Genomic DNA, 16,511 nt, shown 5'->3' with positions numbered 1-16,511 from the left:
GAATATTTTAAGTTTACAGAGGTATGTAAAGAGCATAGGGAGACTTTCACTAGGCTTGTTTCTACTGGGGTAAATTTCATTTTACTGACATATTAAGGAATGGCAAAGTAAACATTGTCAGTGCATAAATTACTATTAAATGCATCTTGTTTAAGCAACATCAATGAAACAACAATATATCTAAATACTGGCAAAAGCAGTGGAAGTAAATTAATAGAGTTAGAGGGAATTTTCTGTTCTCTATGTTATCACAGAAGACAATTAGAGGAAGAAGGCAAACTTTTCAGCGGAAATACTGAGCAGATGCTTGTGGAGTATGGGCCTTCTTGCACTGTCATTTTTTTTTTTTTTCTTCATTACAGATGGGCTACCAATAAAGCTAGAAATACATTTACTTAGTTTTAATCAAGTGTTACCTTCCCTTGTCAACCTCTGCGGTAGCAAACAACAAGTGTAGTTTTGAAGGGTTTTTACCAGTGTGAAAAACTTTTCAAGGATAATTGTGTATTTTGAAACATATAAAAAACTAGTGAAAGCTACAAGTTGGCTGTAAGAGGAATGAGAGATCTAAACAGTATCCGAGTTTACCACCTCAAAGAAACAGGAGATTCAGTCAGGATTAATGATCCTTGAGTGGCTACACATGAAACACGGGCAGACCTGCCTGACCCATGGCCTGAAAGAGGGAGGACTCATTGCTCAAGGCTCTGTTTCTTCCCAGTGACCTTCCAACAACAGTTCTGTCCTGAAATAATTTCTATCTCTTGCAATTTTGCACTTTAGCTGTATTTGACATAAAATGCCAAGTACCGTGACTGAGGTTTACTCATGCTTGCAAACATTGCTTTTATTTGCATTGACTGAATCCCCTTGGGCATCTCTTATTTTGTCTGTAACAGGACAAAGTACAGTCATAAATATTTATGCTGCTGAAAGGTATACCAAGAGGGAAAGCGTAGTGTATGAGGCCCCAAACAACCCCATCCACAGTTTTCAATTGCTTTTGGTTGTACCATCTCTTAGGTTGAAAAGACAAATCCATCTTCTGCTCCTTGGTTCCTGACTAACAAGACTGCCAACAGGAGCCTGCCAGTGATGGTGATTTGCTTTAGCAAGTGGACACTTGTCCAATGGAAATGCCACGAAATCACCAGCACATTTTACATAAGCCACTGAACAGTCATCAGCGAGTAGGGAGAGGATGCTGCAACATGATCAGTAAATAAGTAGGTGAAATTCTGTCTTGTCTGTAGAGATGTTGGAAGTGAAATCTGCTGCACAGCTTGTGGGTTTATATGAACAGTTTGCTAATTAGAGTTGTATAAAATGACAATTTTTCAAGAACATTTCCACCCTTCATAGCAGCCCAGTGTGAAATCTGATATTTTTTGAAAAACCAACAAATGAGCTATTCTCATATTTTTAAAAAAGTTTCTACAGGCAATCCAATACCACTGCTCAATGCTGCAGATTTTTCAGTGCCACCTAAATGTTTTTTGCTGCATAGATATTCATCATTTTTTGGCACCCTTATCTGCTTTCCTCCTCTCTCCCCTGACTATTTCTGTTGCCCACCAGAATAATGAAAAAAGATTCAGGAGAGCTCACACAAACTGTCATTTCTTAAGCAGCAAGTAATGACATTTATTAAACGAATGCAATAAAACCTAAAAATACTGAATTGGTTTGATTCTTTTTGAAACCCTGGATATTTTCTGCTGCAAGAAGAGAATTCTTTCCAGTCATACCCACTGGGCTGCTCATCTGCAGAGTTTGCTGCAGAAATTCCTTTTTTGGGGAATTCTTCTGGAGGATTTTAAAGCAGATACTTCTCTCTTTGTTCCCACTGTCCAGAAAGGTACAAATAAACTGTGAAAGAACAGAAATCCTACAGAATTCTTCTACACAATCTCAATTCCATTTATGTCCCTTTTCCATTGCTCTGTTGAGTTCTGCTTACTGGGAATGTCCCCTGTGGGGGCAGCTGGAGTATAAAAGTCTCTTGATGAAACACCCCTCTCCATAGGAAGAGCTGCCAAGGGTGGATGTGGGACGAGGACATTTTTTGACCTCTGGCCAGTCCCAAGATCAGGTCAGCCAGAGAAGCTAAATGGGATGGAAGCACATTGCTTTTGCCCAGTATGCAAACCCTTCCTCTAAGCCACTCTGGATAGTCCCTCTGTTGAAATAATGGGAAAAAAAAATGTTTTTCTTTGTAATTTCAATTATTTTGCTTATTTATAAAATGCTATTTAAAAAAAAATAAATAAACAAGAAAGAAAGATAACCTGAATGTGGTTCATGCCCAGTGAACTCAGGAGTTGGAGAGACAATCAACTGGGGGGGCAGCAAGGAGCGAAGTGAGTGGTTTTAGATAGCTAGTACTCCACAATGCCAGGTTTTAACACATAGCCCTCTCAGCCACCTTCTCTTTCCTTTTTAAGCATACAAGCTCAACTTAAGCTAAACTGGGAAGTGCTCTGCATTGTCAGTCTTGGTGTTTGATGTTTGTTTTTGTTCAGTTTGGCTTGTTGTGTTTTGGTGTTTTTTTAAATAAAAGTGACCTTTATTTGTTAGCTCTGTGGCAAACAGTGATTAAAGGGTCAGCTGTGCTGCTTGGGACAGAGAGGGGTAGAATCATGTAATTCAAGAAGACTTGAAAGAAGGGGAAAAAACAGACCTAAGGAAAAAAGGAAATAAGTCTCTTCAGGACACAATTGAAAGCTGATAATATCCCCAGGACTTTGCCACAACACCTTCCCTTAAAGGAAAGGTTCTCTCTTCATCTTGTTTGGTCCAAAACTTATTTTTTAAAGTGAAATTCAGACAGAATCCTGTATGTGACACATCACCAAGGGTAGCACAAAACAGGGGATGTGATAAGTCCTTCTTCACTGCTGTTCCTTTAGAAAACAGGTCACAGGCCATCAGCAAAGATGCCTGAGACACCTGATGGAATGGCACTGCTGGCAGGGAGGCAGGGTGAGCTGGAGCCCTTGCATTGCTTCCCAGCAGTGTGGTGACGGGGTAGCCTGCCCAGGTGACCCTGCAGAAGAGAAAGTCTTATTTGGTTATTACTCTCAGATGTTTTTTTGCAGTGGCCAGAGTGAATACTTGAGACCTCTGTTGTAAACACCATGGAAATAAATAGTTCCCATCCCAAGGCATTTACCATATGAATAAAGACAACGCCTGGCAGGTGGCTGCTGACCATGATGGCAGAGCTTGCAGAGCCAGGGGACAGAGTGTCCTCCAGTTGCACAACTTGGAAATCCAAGGAATTTCTAAAGCAACAAATCACAGATTTCAGCCGGAGTTGTGTCTGAGAAGCTGTAGAAGATATTTCCTAATAAGAAATCTGTCCCTATCATTGGCTGCCAATTCAGTTCCCCAAAGCAGATACATAAAACACTTCCTTTTTATTTTCTCTCTTTCCATATTCTCACTCTTTCTTAATCCCACTGAAGAAAGGGACAAACAGATCAGATGCAACTGCACTTTGGAGCCCTTGCGTGCAGCCATCTCCCAGAGCTCAAGGAGCTTTTAAGATCAAATTTGTCATGACAGCTGCAGGACAGGACTGAGTGGTCTGCAGTAACCCTGGGATTCTCTCCAGGAGCACAGGTCCCTGCCACCAGGTGGGATATATCCCTGGTACGCACATCTCTAAGGTGCTGCTGGACCTCCAGTCTCCTTCCACACTTCCCGCCCTCCTCACCACTAAATGCCTCTTTTCCCTCTGCCTCAGTCCCCTTTCCTAAATTAACTGACTCAGTATTTTTAATCTGTACCTTGCTGTGACGAGGAGCCGTCACCTCTGCTTATTTCAGTAGCTTGTGGTGGCAGACTGTTTCTGCAGACTCATTTTTCTTGCTCCCTGCGTGGCTGAGCCATCTCTCTCCAGTGCCATACTACTGTCTGCCATGGGAATGAGGAATTCTGCCGTGAGGGTGCATGAATGGGACCATGGGCAGCACCTCCAGCACTGTGTCCAGGATGTCAGGACACCACGTATGGTTCCCAAGCTGTCAAGCATGCTTGTGCCCACGCAGTGCTGTAGATGCCAATGGGGCCTGGTTCCTCATGTGCAGCAACTCACAGGTTGGGTCTCAGTGCCAAGAGCTCACGTTGGAGCTCCTGGGTCAGAGCTGGGACACACAGGGTTTGGGTCTGGGTTTGTCACTTGTGCCGAATGAGCACTCATTGCAGTCACGGCCACTTGTAGACCTTGGGCCAGCACAGTATGCCATCCATGCCCTGCTTACATTTTATCATGAAAGCTATTTTGAGCAGTATTAGACAGGGATGCAAAACCTGGGCTCATTCTCTTATACAGGGATGGGCTTCATTTTTCTACACCTGGCAGTGGCAAATTTTGACTTTCTTTACTGACCCAGAGCACCAAATCTCAGAGGATATGACACACCCAGAAGTCCCATCACCTTCAGTGATCCTTCAGGATGTGGCCAAGGATACAAACTAGGACAGTCCTGTGAATAAGCAATGAATCCAAATAGTGACTCATATATTTGGCTTTCTGATATTATGTCATCAATGAAGAACAGAAAAGGCAGATCACATGCCACCCAAATCAATACAGGTTAAACTTGCCAACAGAAAAGCTATCCAGACTGGGTGCAGCCACTGCGGCTGTGGAGGGCCAGTGGCAACTCCCTCTTCCCTGGGCAGGACAGTTGTGTGGAGAACATGCTTTTAGCACAGCTCTGGTAAACACACCCATGGTCAGTACACATCCAGAGCATAGTTGTCCCCTGTTCTTTGCAGCTTAATGTAGTCACTGCAACTCAACTGACATCAGATGGGCTTCTCCTGATCTGCAGTGGTGGAATAAGGGATTGGGACCAGGGCTCTTTCAATCAGTATATCAATGTGTGGGCAATTTTTATTGTAAACATGGGGATTATATACAGCCTGGATACCATGACCCTTATCTTTTTCTGTTAATTTCTCTGCAGCTATATCATCTACAGGAAAAAATAAAATAAAATCTTGTGATTAAACAGAACTTGTGTCATCATGCACAATTTAATAAGATCAAAATAATTTTGACCAAACATGGGATAAAAAACAAAGTTCTGTTTATGGTCAGATAGATGTAAAGCCGTTGTAGTGGTGATTTAGAATTGATTTGATCTAAGTGCATCTCAAAAAATTGTGAAATAGAATCTACCAGCTAAAACTAATGAGCACAAAACTACATTGATTTGGCCCAGGGTGGACAAATAGAACATCTGGCATATTTGGCACCGATGACACAGCTGGCATTGTTGGACCCGTTTCTGCAGAAGGTACAGATGCAGAAATGGGAGAATTGGTACAAACAGTGCAGATGGAACAGTTGGAACAGATGACAGTGGGCAGAGCTGGCGATGCTGGCACAGGTGTCATAACCTCAACAGCTGGCACAAGTTGTGACAATCCTGGGATTTCTTAGTGCAAGGCACATGTTCATTTTGGCTTTGGCTGCAGAGAGATAAGAGCATTTTATAATTAGTAAATGTGCCATTTAAAAAAGAACTTTTTTTCCCATCCTTAAGGACATCCACCTCCAACTGTTACAGCCTGGAATGTGGAGCATTTCTGCAAATTACAATTTCCCAGAGAAAGCCACAATTGATAAATACAGATTTAATATAAGGTAATTAGACATTTTTATTCTCATATCGATAATAATCATGAATAGGATTTCTTCGTAAGAGGTTTGTTAAAAAACATGGTCTGATCTGTAGCTTGATCATGGAGATTAAAACAAGCTTTGTCTTATAGCCAAGGCTTGTTTACCACAAAATTGGTGGGCTATATTTTCCAAAAGTGCAATGCTTCACAATAAAATGGAGTTAGATAGAAACCACCAGGAAGAGCAGAGTACCGGGTGAGCACTGCAGAAATGGTTAACTCTTTGGCTGGAAAATGAACTGTACTTAGGACAAGAATGGAAAAACGGAGAAGCCACGATATTGCCTTTTCTTTAGCAATGGAGCTTTGTTAAACGTTATTGAATATACCACCGGTCAGAATCTGATTCTCATCTGAGAAAGAAAATACCTTGCTCTCCCTCGAGCCCCTACTCCGTGAGTAGCTGTAACAAGGCAGGATCCTTTGATTCCCATGAAAAGATAAGCAACAAGATGAAGTTGCTTGCCAAGGATTTAAAACAGAAATTAATTCTTTCTTTTATTTCAGCTGTTAAATGCTGTGGAGAGCAGCCAGGAACTAAATTTTGCTGAACTCTGGGGCCTGATCCTGTAAAACCTTATTCATGGTTGTCTTCAATAGCAGCACAAGCCCGCAATGGAAGGGCTTGCAGGATTCAGCTTCCCTTTTCAGAACACTTACACCCTGCAGAGAGCTTACTTGTTGGATATATTTCTGAATGCATCTTTTATCGTGCTGCTTGCACAAAACCAGTTTTCACCAACCTGATTTCACTGTACAAAGAGACCGTTGGTGGATATTTTTAGTAAAGTGAATTCACAGGAAAGAGGATTAAAAAAAAAATTTAAAAAAAGACCCAGGACAAACGAATACAAATATTGAACTGAAAAATATTTAATAGCTTGAAAAACCTCAGATGAGTATGTACAGTTGTTGCTGGAGAGGTTTTTAGTACTCAGCCATTTTAAGCAATTCTTTGTCCTCTGTTTAGTCATGTGTTCCCCTACCATGGGCTGTATGTACGGTGCAAAACCTCTAGTGAGTCAGCCACACTTTATATCAAGTCATAACTACAAGTTAAACCCGCGTAAAACAAAAAGGAAATCATTTAGAGTAAAGGAATTCAACGCTGTGTTGCTCATCTCTAGTCCCAGTTATGCCACAAGGAGTGGTGGTATTCAGTACCTAGTCAATTAGGAGAAGATCCTTTATACTAAGGTAGCTGCAGTAGCTTTTGTTTTCCAGGTTGCCTGGTGGATGATCTGACCCTGGCAATTTAAACCAGGTCTGTTTCCTTCAAGACAAATTCAAGTAACAGCTATAGCTCTCTTGGCTTCCTTGTTGTGGCCACGCAGCTACGACCACTACCTACACCTGGTGGGGACTGGGAGCACCCTACAGCTGGTGACACAGCCATCCCTTTGTGGCTGTCAGCCACCACTGGCTGGTCCCTCCTTGCCAAACATGAACAGTGGACCTGCAGCAAGAGCCTACTTGAACTCTTGGCACAAGGGGAGTGAGAAGAGGACTTCTCCTGGGCTGCTGCCTTACTGCTCACTGAAGTCTTGAGAAGAAGCAAACATGTGGTTTCCTGTGGTTTGTGAGTGCTTTGCTCTCTGCCTTTTATTTAATAGCTGTCTGCACACCCGGCACTTCATAACCTAACAATGCCTCATGAAAACATTCTTCTCCTGCTCCTGGCCACAAGCTTTTACGATGTGCTTTAATCCTCCCTTCAAACAGTTGCTGCACATGCTGGCTTGCTGCTGTCCCTGGGGAGCTACTGCCATGGTGTGATATTCCAGCTGCGGTGGCAACTGGGGGAGCAAGAGCTAATCCCCCCTCGTACGCCGGCAGACACACGTCAAAAAAAAATTTCCATCAACTCTGATATGAGCTTCCTGCTCCTGGAGTGTCCTACACCAAAATGTGGCCATTCGTTCATGTAAAAAAAGGTAATTATGGACCCCTTTTTTTTTCTTCTGCTTTGTATATGCAGTGGGTGTCTCTTCATGTTAAACAACAACCTTTTACTTTTGTATTAGGTGTTGGGTTTTTTTTTAGCCTTCCCAAATTCCTGACCTGTGTCCACCATGTTCTAAAGAGACGAAAGTCTATTGATAAAGTTAACTACTATGCACTGTTTTTATTCCACTTAAATGTAAAGGTCATGTGGGATTTAATTACTGTCTTTGACTGGTGCTGCCTCTCTGACATAGGCAGTATTTCAACCATCCCCCAGAAAGGAAGCCTGTTAATCATTCTCAAGACACTCCTCAGTCGTCACAGCTCAACATTTTCTCTCATCTCAACACTCTGTGATTGAGGATCTCTTCCTCAGCAGATATGAATCATTACATCTTCTCCAAAGTCAACACAACTCTGCTGATCACCTTATTGAAGATCTGGCCCTGTGTATTACGGAGGCAACATCTCCATCAAACTGATTTTGGAAGCAGAAGTGCAATTTTTCTAACGTGATTAAAGCGCATGCAGTTGCAACAGGAGGTACAGGTTGGACGTTGAGTTAGCAAATAAGGAGTAATGGCCCTTTGTGCACTCAGGCACCAGCATTGATGATCCCCCCCTTTACCCAATCCATGTGCTGCCCACTGAGCATGTAATCTGTTTCTCTGGGAACTGCTTTAGGATCAAGAAGTCTGCTCCACTACAGACTTCTTGTGTAACCTGGACCAAGCCTGTTGTCTCCCTGCTATTCCTGGTGTGTGAACCTGGGAAACTTCCAAATTCTTTGGTCTGGCTGGGAACCTCAACGACAGGGACAGAAAACATACCCACTCATTCTCTTGCCTTTGTTTTGCTTCTGCAAAATAGAAGCCCATGAGTAGCAGTCACAAGGAGCCATGGTGTGCACCAAGCAGGTGCCTGATCCTGTCTGCCTCAACGTCCAGGGAGACCATCTTTCCAACCTCAAAAAAAACCCTAGATAACTTTTATTAAACCATTGAAATAGCCCTGTGCCCCCACTGAGTAACACGGTCATCTTACGACTTCTGTCTCTTCCTCAAACCTTGCTATATTAAGTCTAACACCCATAATAAAAAGAATAGTGTCTTCATTTCACTGAAATTCCAGCCCCTGAAGTGTCCAGAGCTTTGGAGTCACTGCAGTTGCAGTAAGTGTCACACTCGCCAACTAATAATTTATTAACACAGTGGCACTAGATTTTGCTGTAATTCCATACTTTACCTTGAATTGATTCCTACATTGATGGAGTTAATCCAACTTTCTAAATGAATTTTTAACCTGATTTCTGTTCAGTTAAATGATGAGTGCTCTTTCATCTAGCAGCATAGCTTCTTTGCTGTATCAGAAAAGTGTCTAGGTAGGGGTTTTTTTGTGGGTTTTTTGTTGTTTGGGTTTTCAGGGTTTTGGTTTGGTTTGGGCTTTTTTGTTTATTTTCCCCCAGTATCTTATGTAGATCTTAAATTCAAATCTGGACAAGGCCATTGCAGGCTCTGATCCAAAACTCAATTAGGCCACAGGAAGTCTCTCCTTGGTATCTGAATCAGGGCAATTGTAAGATTACCCACTCCCCACATAATTTCCCCAGGACCCATCTAGGGTGCTTCTGCTGCACACTGAGGATCTTCTTGAGGCCCTGGACAGAGGCAGGTGACTCACTTCTCTTAGTCCAACATTAATTCAGAGTACTTGCTCTTTCATCCAGAGGTACCTCTGGCCTCCTCACTGAACAGTTTGTGGAGTTAAATAACCAGGAATTAACAGCCTGTGCCCTGAAATACATTCTGCTGACCCACAGGGCAGGTGTGCTTTTGTAGCGAGTTCCCAAATTCCGGAGGTCCCTTTCCAACAGTTTTCACTGCAGGCTTCAAGTGGGAGTTGGAGAGGCAGGTCTGCCCCTCTTTCCTGTCTCGGGTAATCAGTTAGGTCTGTTAACAGACCACATGTACATGGGTACAATCTCCAGCAGTGAGTTGCATGGCTGGAGGTAGCACGAGGCAAATGCTCGGGAAACAAACATGCTGGTGCCTTTGCACTGCACAAATTTAACTCCATAAATCGCCTCAACAACTTCAGTGGTGCTGTTTGCTGAGCAAAGTGCTGTCCTTCTGTATGTTACCAGAATACGGCCCTAAGTGCTTTCCTGGACTAGGGCCCAATACCTGCACATTTGCCTTGGAAGATAAAATAAGTAATGATATATAGGGCTGGGTGAGAGTCATCTCATTACATTGTCTGCTTTTTCTTGGCTACTGCAGGTTTTCTGATGTGGGTGTGGATGAGAGAGGATGAATGTCTCTGCAGGCTCTGTCTTTGGGATTTACTGGGCTTTACACACTCAAGAACTGTACAGTATTTTTTCCAGTCTAGGCTGGCCCTTCCTTTTAGACCCAAATGTGAAATTTCTGTATTGGGTCTACCCATGCACCCCAAACCTCATGTCCTGGCTCTTCAGAGATCCAGTTCTCTCTCACAGTAGCTGCAATCACTTTGTGAAAGTCAGTTTGATTTTTGTCTCAGTATTGAGTTTTCTTTGTCACTTTAAGCCTGTGTGTTCAGCCTGCACTTTCATTCTAGGTGGCCCTTTTCACTTGTAACTCAAACTCAGAAGTGCAAAGCCAGCTCCAGCACTCCCTCACTCTTGTCAGATATTAGGCACAGCTCTGTATTTCATTTAAGTTGATGAGCCTGAGCAGAGCTTACATAGCCTCTCCTCACTGAACCCTGCAGAGGAACCTTCTCCAATGAGGAAATGCAGTGCAGAGCATGATAAAAACCAATGATACTTGTTTTGTCTCACTGGAATATTATTTTCTTCACTTTCTGATACCCAGCACACCAGGATCTTGGATGAAGCACAGTTTATTGAGATTCCTGGCATTGATGTTGCTGTATTATGTTTAATTCAGTCCACAGCCACAAAACCTCAGTGCTGAAGGGCTACACATCAGGCTTCACTGCCTTCCAGAAGGTTTCTATGTTCTTTATTTTTTTCACTGGCAATGCTCCCTTAAAAGCAGCTAATGTTCAGACAGTGTGTAAAACATTAGAACAACCTCTTTGGGGTTACCCATCTTTGGCAATTTGGTAGCCATTCCAACAGTGGAGTTGCTTCTTGCTTGTATTATGTATTACGTATTTTTAAGAGTGAATTTGGGTCCTGATTCTGGGCCTGATGCTTCTGCAATGTATGTTGCACAGTTACTATTAACAATACCAACAGCAATACTAATAGCATGCTGCTGAAGGAGAAATTAGTTCCACAAATCATGGGTATTAGAAAATGGGACCACTTGTTTCCTGTAACTGTGAGGATTTTGTACCTAAAACTGGCATAAAAGAGCAAATTTGGGAAAGGTGAAAAAAAAATCAGTGGGGCACTGATAAGACCTAGCAGAATCCAATAGGAGAGTACAGAGAGAAGCCCTTTCCAGGTCTTGACAGAAAGTACCTGGAAACCACTTTTGTTTTGGGAGAGAGGGAAATGAAAAAGGAAAAAGAAAGGGAAAGGGATAAAAAAAGGAAAAACAGTTTGCTAACAAAAAATGTTGCTCAGGAGTTATCAAAGTCTCAGGACAGCTACTGTTTTACACCAGTTTTGCAGGGCTGCTCTTTGAAATCAATGCAAGTAATTGATTGATCCAGGGTATGGCTATCTATTTCACAGGATCACAACCCAGAAGCTGGCAGTTTAAGAAACCAAAGGTTAAAGGGAAGTAAGCATTTGAATAAGAAGAAGATAAAACAGCTGTCTCCAACGTGGGAGGTGATCAGCACATAAAAATGTTTGGTGAAGGGGCAGAGCAACAGCACCAGGCAGGGGCAGATGGCCCTAATCCCCACCAGCAGCTGGCCGCACACATCGCCCCGCACCCCTGGGAGCCCCTGCTGTGGTCAGGGCTTCCTGGTGCTGCCGACTGGGATATTTAAAAGGCACTGGTGAAACTCCTGGCGGGCCCATGGAAACACTTGCCTCTGCAGCCTAAACCTCTGCAAACTTTCCCTATTCAGGCAAGCTGTTCCTACCAGCTTTCACGATGGGTAGGGATCACAGTGTTCAGTTTTCTCATACCTTTTGGTAATTATATAAACAGCATCTAATTTACTTCTGTCATAACCACCCACTAATCAGTATGTGTGCCAGTCTTGGGGAGACAATTCATGAGAGTGGAGGACAAATGAAAGGACAAAGCTGCATTCACCATTCAAATGTCTCATTCTTCCACTCCTGCCTGTTGTATATAATTTCTTTGTCGTGCAGGACATCTTCTAAAACCCACTGTCTTGGCAACAGTCTGGATTTACACTGTCATAAGTCAGGGCCCACTGAAATTGCATGAGAAAATACATCATGATTTGATTTTATATCTTCAGATGCCTTATCAGCCAATGTTTCTAAGTTGTTATATATTTAAACACCAGGACACAAGGATTGCACTAAAGATGCTCTTGGTGTTAATTAACACTTGCTCTCTCCTGTCATCCCTGTCTGTTTTCACAGAATGGGAGCTTTCTTCCTAGCTTCCACATGTGACCACATCCAGTACTGTAACCTGACTCTGTACTCAACGAAACCTGACAAAATAGATTTCAAAAACCTGTGTGCCTATCCCAGACTTCAGTTGCAGTCTGTGCATACTCCAGACACACACACACAAGACCCCCAGAGCCCTCACCAAATTTATGTAATGTTTTCTTTCACTGCATGCTGAAACCACAAGGAAGCATTTGAATAAGAAACATATTTCTGTGAGACATCTCTTCCTGTGGAGAATAATGGAGATGAGGTTTTGTAGAAAAAAGAAAGGGTCCTCTCTGAATCTGACTATCCAGGGCAGTCACCCATCAGCAAAACTAATAACAAGAAACTAGTGTCTGTACAGTTTCTGTTACTTTTGATGTATCAGAAGCAAAATAATCAAAACTTGAGGATTTTTTAGACCTGCTTTTGCTTAGAGTGCAATAAGTAGTTAGAGAAAAGCTCAGCAAGTCTGATATGGTTGTTACTGACTGAAAGCCAGTACAAAACCCTGTGAATGGTTGAGGCAATTCTGTATCCATAACCAATGCCATCATGCTGGCAGGCATGTTTTTGTTAGGCTGTCATATCTACATCAGTTCAGAAGTGGTGTCAGATATTGCCACAACAAATTTTCTTTTTATAAAAAATCGGGGTGCATATTTTTGTAACATTAATATATAATAATAAAATGGCTGGAATTCATACTAGTTGGCACTCAGTATAAGAGTCTTGTTTTGGCTGGTATATACAGCATATTGAGAGAGGAGGAAATTTGCTTTCTTTGCAAACAAGATGACTTTCCACAAATCAGAATTCTTCCCCTCCCGTTGAATATTGCGGGGGCTTTTCACAATTAAGCGGAACAAATTTAGGGCTGTAAGTAATTGAGAGTTGGCTGCTTGCACACAGGAAAAAAGGAAGACAAACAAAATGTCACAGTGATTATTTTTATCTGTGTAAAGTGTGTGAAATTAATTTATGAAAGCAACATTTTTGCCCTTTTGAAAGTATACGTACACAAGTTAGAAGTCTGGGTGGTTCTCTCCAGGCTACCAGGAAAGCAAAACATGTACTGTATATCTGCCCTTTAATCTAGCAGATCTTTATTTGCAGATCTGGCTGAGCATAATGTTTCTCTATCTGTGCTTCTGCCAAGTGCAGAACCAGATTTGGTACTTAGATATACTGGTTCAAAGCTGGAGGAATCTCACTGGCTTCAGCGTACACTGCTAAAGAAAGAGAGAAGTAGACATCCTCTCCGTTTCACCCCAGTCTCTTCTGTCTGGATGTCCCTGCCTGCATGGAATTTTGCTGCTTGGGTATTATTTATTTTAGGTATTATTAGAAGTTACATCTGGAGTTGGACAGATGGGAAGAAATAAGGGAGCTGAATGTTGTTGTCTTGAGCAGGGGCTTGTCCCTGATGTAAGACTATTGACTTCACCTAGCCACTCCACTTAGATAAGGCTGTGAAAGCGGAATCGTTGCCCCACAAATGTCAACACAGTATGTCTCCAGTTGTAGTATCAAGTTCTCCAAGCCAAGGTCATTAGGAGGACCTTAAATTCAGGGATCAAACTAAGTAAAACAGTCCAAAGTAGCAGATAGGTCAGTTTATCTGAGCTTGGTCTATGCAAGGTTGACACTGGCTATCTGGGGAAGGAAATGTTCTGCAAGCTAGTTTTCACAGTATGAAACCGAGAAAGGGACACTATGGGCAATGGTGAGGAGGAGAGGGAGCTGCTTGCTAAGAAGGCTGAGCTTCATTCTGTCCTTCTTGGAGAGTGCCCCAAGTTGCTGCCCACTTCAAATACTCCTCCAGGGATTATTATTATGACCTTTTAAAGTCAGACACAAGTAGAATTGTTAGTGGACAGATTTTTGTTTTCCTTTTTTAAATGTCACAGGGGAGGGGTGGGAGAAAGGGTTGCATTTTTAGGTGAATCTCAAGCAGGTCAGCTCACAGAAAGAATACCAGATGTGCTCCTCTGGGGAAGAAAAAAATAAATTTCAGTGCAGAAGGTGATCCAGTATTATACCCCTTTTCTTCCTCTTTCCTCTTCCCCATCTGCTCTTCAACTTTGCTGAATTATTTTCCTTTGTCCTTAAAAATCTTCTTGTAGTTGCTTGTCTTTCTCTAGACTTACATGGGTCTCTAGCTTTCCCCTGACACTTGAAAAGATCTTAAGTTATTCCTGCTGTGCCCCTAATGCTATCAGCTACTCATTCCCATCACTTGCAAAAGAGTGCTCCAAACTCTGTAGAGACCTCATTGTACCTTCTGATATACCGGTACAGCTGGTGATGGATCACTTTTTAGCTGAAGGAGGATCTCAGCAGCAATAGGTGTTTGTGTGAGTGTGTGTGTATGTACATAAATCACCAAAGGTTTAAGACAGCAATGCAGTGCAAAACAAGAACAGCAGACAGTACTCATTATCAGTTCTATGATACAACACTACCAAGGTGTGAATGTTTAGTTGTCATATGAAGGAAAGCAGAAAAAGTGGCCATTATTTTGTAAAGGATCTTGTAGCTTTCTCCTGCCTGCCACTTTTCAGGCTAGCCCTGTTGCCATGAGTTCAGGGATAGTCAGGGAAACCTCCACTGAAGGCCACAATGCTGGCACCCTGTGCCTTCTCTGTGAGGGTACATGGCCTCTCTTGCTGGGTCACCATGCTGGACTTGGCTCTAGCAGGGGCAACATCTGCACTTCATGCGTAAGGGAAATAAGTCCCAGAAAGGTTTCATCAAAAGCTGTGAAGTTCTGGTAGGGGTGGACAACTGTGCCCATGGTAAGAAGACAGATACTTGCCTGTATGCAAAGTGGGGTAAGGAATATAAAATGGACTCAAAGGCATCATCAGATGCAGGCAAAGAAAAAAGATGGTGGTCACCAGGGTGGTAAGAGAGCAGCCTTAATTCCTTGCAAGATCCATGACCCACAATTGCCAGCAGAGTTAGAAACTCAGAGAGATGGGGATGGGGTGGGGACAGATTAAGAAGAACTGCTCAGCCTGCATATTCTAAGTGGCAAAGAAATATTGCTCTACACAGTCACTCTCAGATCCCCTCCCTCACTTGTTAGTACTCCCTCCATGAGCAGCTCCACTGAGACCAATTCACTGACCAAGTGGTTATTCCAAGTATCAGAAATCCACCCACCAGGAGGTCAAAATTACCATGTATTCACACTTATGTCAGAAAGCTTTCTTGTCCTCAACATTTTAAGAAAGCGTGAGGGCAGCTATACAAGAGTATTGTTCATCCTTCAAGACTGCTGGTTGGAGAATTGTTCCTTTACCAGCTTTAACACTGTACCTAGAGTTTGATTACATTTCCTGAGCATTTTGCATGCTCCTACCACGACCAGTAAAGCGAAACCAGAAACACTTGCCCACCTGCTTTGTCGATGGGCACAGGAAACAGTAAAAAGATGAAAACTGTAACACAAATCCAAGTCCTCATGTGAAAGCTCTGTAAACATTAGCTATTACTGTCTAAAAAGATTAACGAAAGACACGTAATCCAAGTGCCAACAGAGGTAAATCTATCTAGGCATGGAGATTATGCAAAGTTTCCTAAGACTTTCTAAATATGGCTAAATGTGGAGTTTCATTAGCAGTTTTCTGTCTTAATTAACTAGTCTATTGAGCAATAAAATGCAGGAAGGTCTTGCTAGGAACAACCATCAGTTACTGAACGGCATGTTGCTTCAGGGAATCAGATGATGAAGCTGGGTGCCCTGGAAGCATCCTGCATGTCGTGGCATTTGACAAAAGTAGGTTGTAAATGTTCTGTTTCATCAAATGATAGCTTCAACAGAAAGCAACCAATCCAGCAGGAGAGACAACCAGTATAGATTTCTGTATTTTTTGCTTATTTTTGACATATTTTTTATTTCTTTCATATTTATTTTTGAGACCAAGGAGTTGAGAAAGTCTTTAAAATGAGATGGGCTTGGTAGTGTTTCTTTCTTCACTCTCCACTCTTGAAGTTAGAGACAACTCCAAAACTTACTGGGGGAAGAGATGCTCCTTAAATAGGGTAGACTATTATTAACACCATGTTACCAAATATAATATCCACCTTGTCTTAATTAAGTTACTATAGTGGCCAATGGTGGGAGAGCTTTTGGAGGTTTTCCATGTCAGATGCCCTGCCTTGATCATAGACCAAGCTTAGTTTGCTAATTATAGCTTAAGGCTTTCCAGGCTCCTTCCAGCCAGAACTGGTACGACGTCAGAGTTTCAATGGACATAACCTCATTTTACTTTACTGGACTAGTGTGTAAACTGGTTTATACCAATGCCATGGATGCTCTAAC

The sequence above is a fragment of the Apus apus genome, chromosome 3 (assembly GCF_020740795.1).
Source record: "Apus apus isolate bApuApu2 chromosome 3, bApuApu2.pri.cur, whole genome shotgun sequence".
Classification (NCBI taxonomy): domain Eukaryota; kingdom Metazoa; phylum Chordata; class Aves; order Apodiformes; family Apodidae; genus Apus; species Apus apus.
The sequence above is the reverse complement of the archived record's forward strand: the minus strand, read 5'-3'. Positions refer to the sequence as shown.